Below are 9,219 nucleotides of genomic sequence, written 5' to 3'. Positions count from 1 at the left end.
TTTCCTTTTTCACCATAGCCCTCTAAAGGCTTCCAAATATCTCTTTGCAAATTCCACTAGAACTGTCTTAGCAAAAGGCTTCTTGAGGGGAAAGATGTAACTCTGTGAGATGAATTAACAGAACACTAAGCAATTTCTCAGAAAGCTTCTTTCCAGTTTTCATCTGAGGATATTTCCTTTTTCATCCTAGCCCTCCGTGGGCTTCCAAATATCACTTTGCAAATTCCACAAGAACAGACTTAGCGAAAGTCTTCTTGAGGGGAATGCTGTAAGTCGGTGAGATGATTTCACAGAACAAAAAGAAGTTTATCAGGAAGCTTCTTTCTCTTTTTTATCGGAGGATATTATATTTGGCCCTATAGTCTTCACAGGGATCCGAAATATCAGTTCTCAGATTCCACAGAAATAAGGCTAGCAAAGAGATCCATGAAATACAGATGTAACTCTGTGAGTCTAAGTCACACATCACAAAGCAGTTTCTCAGAAAGCTTCTTTCCAGTTTTCATCTGAGGATATTTCCTTTTTCACCATAGCCCTCCATGGGCTTCCAAATATCACTTTGCAAATTGCAGAAGAACAGTCTTAGCGAAAGGCTTCTTGAGGGGAATGCTGTAATTCGGTGAGATGATTTCACAGAACACAAAGATGTTTATCAGGTAGCTTCTTTCTCTTTGTCATCAGAGGATATTTCCTTTGGCCCTATAGTCTTCACAGGGATCCGAAATATCAGTTCTCAGGTTCCACAAAAATAACTGTAGCAAACAGATCCACGAAATACAGCCGTAACTCTGTGATTGGAAGTCATACATCACAAAGCAGTTTCTCAGAAAGCTTCTTTCCAGTTTTTACCTGATGATATTTTGTTTTTCACCATAGCACTCTATGGGCTTCCAAATATCACTTTGCAAATTCCACAAGAACAGGCTTAGCGAACGGCTTCATGAGGGGAAATCTGTAACACTGTGAGATGAATTAACAGAACACTAAGCAGTTTCTCAGAGAGCTTCTTTTCAGTTTTCATCTGATTATATTTCCTTTTTCAACATAGCCCTCCATGGGCTTCCAAATAACACTTTGCAAATTCCACAAGAATAGTCGTAGCGAAAGGCTTCTTGAGGGGAAGGCTGTAACTCAGTGATATGATTTCACAGAACACAAAGAAGTTTCTCAGCAAGATTCTTTCTCTTTGTTATCAGAGGATATTTCCTTTGGCCCTATAGTCTTCACACCGATCCGAAATATCAGTTCTTAGATTCCATGGAAATAAGGTTAGCAAACAGATCTACAAAATACAGCTATAACTCTGTGAGTGGAAGTCACACATCACAAAGCAGTTTCTCAGAAAGCTTCTTTCCAGTTTCCATCTGAGGATATTTCCTTTTTCACCATAGCCCTCCAAGGGTTTCCAAATATCACTTTGCAAATTCCACAACAACAGTCTTAGCGAAATGTTTCTTGAGGATAAGGCTGTAACTCTGTGAGATGATTTCACAGAACACAAAGATGTTTCTCAGAAAGCTTCTTTCTCTTTGTTATCGGAGGATATTTCCTTTGGCCCTATATTCTCCTCAGAGATCCAAAATATCAGTTCTCAGATTCCACAGAAATAAGGGTTGCAAACAGATCCACGAAATACAGCCGTAACTCTGTGAGTGGAGTCACACATCACAAAGCACTTTCTCAGAAAGCTTCTTTCCAGTTTTTCTCTGAGGAAATTTTCTTTTTCACCATAGCCCTCTATGAGATTCCAAATATCACTTTGCATATTCCACAAGAACAGGCTTAGCGAACGGCTTCTTGAGGGGAAAGCTCTAACTCTGTGAGATGAATTAACACAACACTAAGCAGTTTCTCAGAATGCTTCTTGCCAGTTTTCATCTGAGGATATTTCCTTTTTCACCATAGGCCTACATGGGCTTCCAAATATCACTTTCCAAATTCCACAAGAATAGTCGTAGCGAATGGCTTCTTGTGGGGAAGGCTCTAATTCTGTGAGATGAATTAACACAACACTAAGCAATTTCTCAGAATGCTTCTTGCCAGTTTTCATCTGAGCATATTTCCTTTTTCACCATAGCCCTCCATGGGCTTCCAAATATCACTTTCCAAATTCCACAAGAACAGTCTTAGCGTAAGGCTTCTTGAGGGGAACGCTGTTATTCGGTGAGATGATTTCACAGAACACAAAGAAGTTTCTCAGAAAGCTTCTTTCTCCTTGTTATCGGAGGATATTTCCCTTGGCCCTATAGTCTTCAAAGGGATCCGAAATATCAGTGCTCAGATTCCACAGAAATAAGGTTAGCAAACAGACCCACGAAATACAGCTGTTACTCTGTGAGTGGAAGTCACACATCACAAAGCAGTTTCTCAGAAACCTTCTTTCCAGTTTTTCTCTGAGGATATTTTCTTTTTCACCATAGCCCTTTAAGTGCTTTCAAATATCACTTTGCAAATTCCACAAGAACAGGCTTAGCGAACGGAGTCTTAAGGGGAAAACTGTAACTCTGTGAGATGAATTAACAGAACACTAAGCAGTTTCTCAGAAAGCTACTTTCCAGTTTTCATCTGAGGATATTTCCTTTTTCACCATAGCCCTACAAGGGCTTCCAAATATCACTTTGCAAATTCCAAAACAGTCTTAGCGAATAGGCATCTTGAAGGGAAAGCTGTAACTCTGTGAGACGATTTCACAGAACACAAAGTAGTTTCTCAGAAAGCTTCTTTCTCTTTGTTATCCGAGGATATTTCCTTTGGCCCTATAGTCTTCACAGGGACGCGAAATATGAGTTCTCAGGTTCCACAGAAATAAGGACAGCAAACAGATCCTCGAAATACAGCTGTAACTCCTTGAGTGGATGTCACACATCACAAAACAGTTTCTAAGAAAGCTTCTTTCCAGTTTTCATCTGAGGATATTTCCTTTTTCACCATAGCCCTCCATGGGCTTCCAAATATCACTTTGCAAATTCCACAAAAACAGTCTTAGCGAAAGGCTTCTTGAGGGGAAAGCTGTAACTGTGTGAGACGATTTCACAGAACACAAAGAAGTTTCTCAGAAAGCTTCTTTCCCTCTGTTATCGGAGGATATTTTCTTTGAGCCTTTAGTCTTCACAGGGATCCGAAATATCAGTTCTGAGATTCCACAGAAATAAGGCTAGCACGCAGATCCACGAAATACAGCTGTAACTCTGTGACTGGAAGTCACACATCACAAAGCAGTTTCTCAGAAAGCTTCTTTCCAATTTTTCTCTGAGCATAATTTCTTTTTCAGCATAACCATTTATGGGCTTCCAAATATCACTTTGCAAATTCCACAAGAACAGGCTTAGCAAACGGCTTCTTGAGGGGAAAGCTGTAACTCTGTGACAGGAATTGACAGAACACTAAGCTTTTTCTCAGAAAGCTTCTTTCCAGTTTTCATCTGAGGATATTTCCTTTTTCAACATAGCCCTTCATAGAGTTCCAAATATCACTTTGTAAATTCCACAAGAACTGTCTTAGCGAAAGGCATCTTGAAGGGAAAGCTGAAGCTCTGTGAGATGATTTCACAGAACACAAAGAAGTTTCTCAGAAAGCTTCTATCTCTTTGTTATCGGAGGATATTTCCTTTGGCCCTATAGTCTTCAGAGGGATCCGAAATATCAGTTCTCAGACTCCACAGAAATAAGAGTAGCAAACAGATCCACGAAATAGAGATGTAACGCTGTGAATGGAAGTCACACATCACAAAGCAGTTTCTCAGAAAGCTTCTAACCAGGTTTCATCTGCGGATATTTCCGTTTTCACCATAGCCCTCCATGGGCTTCAAAATATCACTTTGCAAAATCCACAAGAACAGTCTTAGCGAAAGGCTTCTTGAGGGGAAGGCTGTAACCCTGTGAGAGGATTTCACAGAACACAAAGAAGTTTCTTAAAAAAATTCTTTCTCTATGTTATCAGAGGATATTTCAGTTGGCCCTATAGTCTTCACTGGGATCCGAAATATCAGTTCTCAGATTCCACAGAAATAAGGCAAGCAAACATATCCACGAAGTACAGCTGTAACTCTGTGAGGGGAAGTCACACATCACAAAGTAGTTTCTCAGAAAGCTTCTTTTCAGTTTTTTCTGAGGATATTTTCTTTTTCACCATAACCCTTTATGGGCTTCCAAAAATCACCTTGCATATTCCACAAGAACAGGGTTAGCGAACTACTTCTCGAGGGAAAACCTGTAACTCTGTGAGATGTATTAGCAGAACACTAATCAGTTTCTCAGAAAGCTGCTTTCCAGTTTTCATCTCAGGATGTTTCCTTTTTCACCATAGCCCTCCATGGGCTTCCAAATATCACTGTGCAAATTCCACAAGAAGAGTCTTAGCGAAGGCCTTCTTGAGGGGAATGCTGTAACATTGTGAGATGATTTCACAGAACACTAATCATTTTCTCAGAAGGCTTCTAATCATTTTTCGTTTGAGGATATTTCCTTTTTCACCGTAGCCCTCCATGGGCTTACAAATATCACTTTGCAAATTGCACAAGAACAGTCTTAGCGAAAGGCTTCCTAAGGGGAAAGATGTAACACTGTGAGACGATTTCACAGAACACAGAGAAGTTTCCCAGAAAGCTTCTTTCTCTATGTTATCAGAGGATATTTCCTTTGGCCCTATAGTCTTCAAAGGGATCCGAAATATCAGTTCTCAGATTCCACAGAAATAAGGCTAGCAAAGGGATCCACGAAATACAGCTAAAACTCTGTGAGTGGAAGTCACACATCACAAAGCAGTTTCTCAGAAATCTTCTTTCTACTTTTCATCTGAGGATATTTCCTTTTTCACCTTAGCCGTGCACAGTCTTCCAAATATCACTATGCAAATTCCTCAAGAACAGTCTTAGCGAAAGGCTTCTTGAGGGGAAGGCTGTAACCCTGTGAGATGATTTCAGAGAACACAAAAAGTTTCTCAGAAAAGTTCTTTCTCTTTGTTATCAGAGGATATTTCTTTTGGCTCTATAATCTTCACAGGGATCTGATATATCAGTTCTCAGATTCCACAGAAATATGGCGAGCAAACAGATCCACGAAATACAGCTGTAACGCTTTGAGTGGGAGTCTCACATCACAAAGCAGTTTCTCCGAAAGTTTCCTTTCAATTTCTCTCTGAGGATATCTTCTTTTTCACCTTAGCCCACTTTGGACTTCCAAGTATCACTTTGCAAATTCCACAAGAACAGGCTTAGCGAACGGCTTCTTGAGGGGAAAGCTGTAACTCTGTGAGATAAATTAGTAGAACTGTAATCAGTTTCTCAGAAAGCTTCTTTCCAGTTTTCATCAGAGGATATTTCCTTTTTCACCATAGCCCTCCATGGGCTTCCAAATATCACTTTGCAAATTCCACAAGAACAGTCTTAGCGAAAGGCTTCTTGAGGGGAAAGCTGTAACTCTGTGAGATGATTTCACAGAACAAGAAGTAGTTTCTCAAAAAGCTTCTTTCTCTTTGATATCGGAGGATATTTCCTTTTGCCCTATACTCTTCACAGTGATCCGAAATATATGGTCTCAGATTCCACAGAAATAAGGCTAGCAAACAGATCCACGAAATACAGCTGTAACTCTATGAGTGGAAGTCACACATCACAAAGCAGTTTCTCAGAAAGCTTCTTTCCAGTTTTTCTCTGAGGATATTTTCTTTTCCCCATAGCGCTCTATGGGCTTCCAAATATCACTTTGCAAATTCCACATGAACAGGATTAGCGAATGGCTTTTTGAGGGGAAAGGTGTAACTCTGTGAGATGAATTAACAGAACACTAAGCAGTTTCTCAGAAAGCTTCTTTCCTGTTTTCATCTGAGGATATTTCCTTTTTCACCAGAGCCCTCCATGGGCTTCCAAATATCACTTTTCAAATTCCAAAGAACAGTCTTAGCGAAAGGCTTCTTGAGGGGAAAGCTGAAACTCTGTGAGACGATTTCACAGAACACAAAGAAGTTTCTCAGGAAGCTTCTTTCTCTTTGTTATCGGAGGATATTTCCTTTGGCCCTATAGTCTTCACAGGGACCTGAAATATCAGTTCTCAGATTCCACAGAAATAAGTCTAGCAAACAGATCCACGAAATACAGCTGTAATTCTATGAGTGGAAGTCACACATCACAAAGCAGTTTCTCAGAAACCTTCTTTCCAGTTTTTCCCTGAGGATATTTTCTTTTTCACCTTAGCCCACTATGGGCTTCCAAATATCACTTTCCAAATTCCACAAGAACAGTCTTAGCGTAAGGCTTCTTGAGGGGAACGCTGTAAGTCGGTGAGATGATTTCACAGAACACAAAGAAGTTTCTCAGAAAGCTTCTTTCTCCTTGTTATCAGAGGATATTTCCTTTGGCCCTATAGTCTTCAAAGGGATCCGAAATATCAGTTCTCAGATTCCACAGAAATAAAGTTAGCAAACAGACCCACGAAATACAGCTGTTACTCTGTGAGTGGAAGTCACATATCACAAAGCAGTTTCTCAGAAACCTTCTTTCCAGTTTTTCTCTGAGGATATTTTCTTTTTCACCATAGCCCTTTAAGCGCTTTCAAATATCACTTTGCAAATTCCACAAGAACAGGCTTAGCGAACGGAGTCTTGAGGGGAAAACTGTAACTCTGTGAGATGAATTTACAGAACACTAAGCAGTTTCTCAGAAAGCTACTTTCCAGTTTTCATCTGAGGATATTTCCTTTTTCACCCTAGCCCTTCATGGGCTTCCAAATATCACTTTGCAAATTCCAGAACAGTCTTAGCGAATAGGCATCTTGAAGGGAAAGATGTAACTCTGTTGGACGATTTCACAGAACACAAAGTAGTTTCTCAGAAAGCTTCTTTCTCTTTGTCATCCGAGGATATTTCCTTTGGCCCTATAGCCTTCACAGGGACGCGAAATATGAGTTCTCAGGTTCCACAGAAATAAGGACAGCAAACAGATTCACGAAATACAGCTATAACTCCTTGAGTGGATGTCACACATCACAAAACAGTTTCTCAGAAAGCTTCTTTCCAGTTTTCATCTGAGGATATTTCCTTTTTCACCATAGCCCTCCATGGGCTTCCAAATATCACTTTGCAAATTCCACAAAAACAGTCTTAGCGAAAGGCTTCTTGAGGGGAAAGCTGTAACTGTGTGAGACGATTTCACAGAACACAAAGAAGTTTCTCAGAAAGCTTCTTTCCCTCTGTTATCGGAGGATATTTTCTTTGAGCCTTTAGTCTTCACAGGGATCCGAAATATCAGTTCTCAGATTCCACAGAAATAAGGCTAGCACGCAGATCCACGAAATACAGCTGTAACTCTGTGACTGGACGTCACACATCACAAAGCAGTTTCTCAGAAAGCTTCTTTCCAGTTTTTCTCTGAGCATAATTTCTTTTTCAGCATAGCCATTTATGGGCTTCCAAATATCACTTTGCAAATTCCACAAGAACAGGCATAGCGAACGGCTTTCTGAGGGGAAAGCTGTAATTCTGTGACAGGAATTGACAGAACACTAAGCATTTTCTCAGAAAGCTTCTTTCCAGATTTCATCTGAGGATATTTCCTTTTTCACCAAAGCCCTCTATGGGCTTCAAATATCACTTTGCCAATTCCACAAGAACAGTCTTATCGAAAGGCTTCTTGAGGGGAAAGCTGGCACTCTGTGAGACGATTTCACAGAACATAAAGAAGTTTCTCAGGAAGCTTCTTTCTCTTTGTTATCGAAGGATATTTCCTTTGGCCCTATAGTCTTCACAGGGATCTGAAATATCAGTTCTCAGATTCCACAGAAATAAGTCTAGCAAACAGATCCACGAAATACAGCTGTAATTCTATGAGTGGAAGTCAAACATCACAAAGCAGTTTCTCAGAAAACTTCTTTCCAGTTTTTCCCTGAGGATATTTTCTTTTTCACCTTAGCCCACTATGGGCTTCCAAATATCACTTTGCAAATTTCACAAGAACAGGCTTAGCGAACGGCTTCTTGAGGGGAAAGCTGTAACTCTGTGAGATAAATTAACAGAACACTAATCAGTTTCTCACAAAGCCTCTTTCCAGTTTTCATCAGAGGATATTTCCTTTTTCATCGTAGCCATCCAAGGGCTTCCAAATATCACTTTGCAAATTCCACGAGAACAGTCTTAGCGAAAGGCTTCTTGAGGGGAAAGCTGTAATTCAGTGAGATGATTTCACAGAACACAAAGAAGTTTCTCAATAAGCTTCTTTCTCTTTGTTATCGCAGGATATTTCCTTTGGCCCTATAGACTTCACAGGGATCCGAAATATCAGTTCTCAGATTCCACAGAAAAAAGGCTACCAAAGAGATCCACGAAATACAGCTGTAACGCTGTGAGTGGAAGTCACAAATCACAAAGCAGTTTCTCAGAAAGCTTCTTTCCAGTTTTTCTCTGAGGATATTTTCTTTTTCCCCATAGCTCTCTAAGGGCATCCAAATATCACTTTGCAAATTCCAAAGCAACAGGCTTAGCGAACGGCTTCTTGAGGAGAAAGCTGTTACTCTGTGAGATGAATTAACAGAACACTAAGCAGTTTCTCAGGAAGCTTCTTTCCAGTTTTCATCTGAGGATATTTCCCTTTTCACCGTAGCCCTCCATGGGCTTCCAAATATCACTTTGCAAATTCCACAAGAACAGTCTTAGCGAAAGGCTTCTTGAGGGGAAAGCTGTAACTGTGTGAGATGATTTCACAGAACACAAAGAAGTTCCTCAGAAAGCATCTTTCTCTTTGTTATCGGAGGATATACTTTAGCCCTATGGTCTTCTCAGGGATCCAAAATATCAGTTCTCAGATTCCACAGAAATAAGACTATCAAACAGATCCACGAATACAGCTGTAACTCTGTGAGTGGAAGTCACACATCACAAAGCAATTTCTCAGACAGCTTCTTTCCAGTTTTTCTCTGAGGATATTTTCTTTTTCACCATAGCCCACCATGGACTTCCAAATATCACTTTGCAAATTCCACAAGAACAGTCTTAGCGAACGACTTCTTGAGGGGAAATCTGTAATTTTGTGAGATGAATTAACAGAACACTAAGCAGTTTCTCAGAAAGCGTCATTCCAGTTTTCATCTGAGGATATATCCTTTTTTACCATAGATCTCCATGGGCTTCCAAATATCACTTTACAAATTCCACAAGAAGAGTATTAGCGACAGGCTTCTTGAGGGGAAAGCTGTAGCTCTGTGAGACGATTTCACAGAACACAAAGAAATT

The 9,219-nt window shown here is 40.1% G+C and overlaps 1 pseudogene; it reads right to left on the bottom strand.

Moving 5' to 3' along the window:
* Positions 1–4,182: 4,182 nt before the first annotated feature.
* Positions 4,183–9,209, bottom strand: LOC135969505 (uncharacterized; annotated as a pseudogene).
* Between the last annotated feature and the right edge of the window lie 10 nt (positions 9,210–9,219).

The sequence above is a fragment of the Macaca fascicularis genome, chromosome 2 (genome assembly GCF_037993035.2).
Source record: "Macaca fascicularis isolate 582-1 chromosome 2, T2T-MFA8v1.1".
Taxonomy (NCBI): domain Eukaryota; kingdom Metazoa; phylum Chordata; class Mammalia; order Primates; family Cercopithecidae; genus Macaca; species Macaca fascicularis.
The sequence above is the reverse complement of the archived record's forward strand: the minus strand, read 5'-3'. Positions and strand labels throughout refer to the sequence as shown.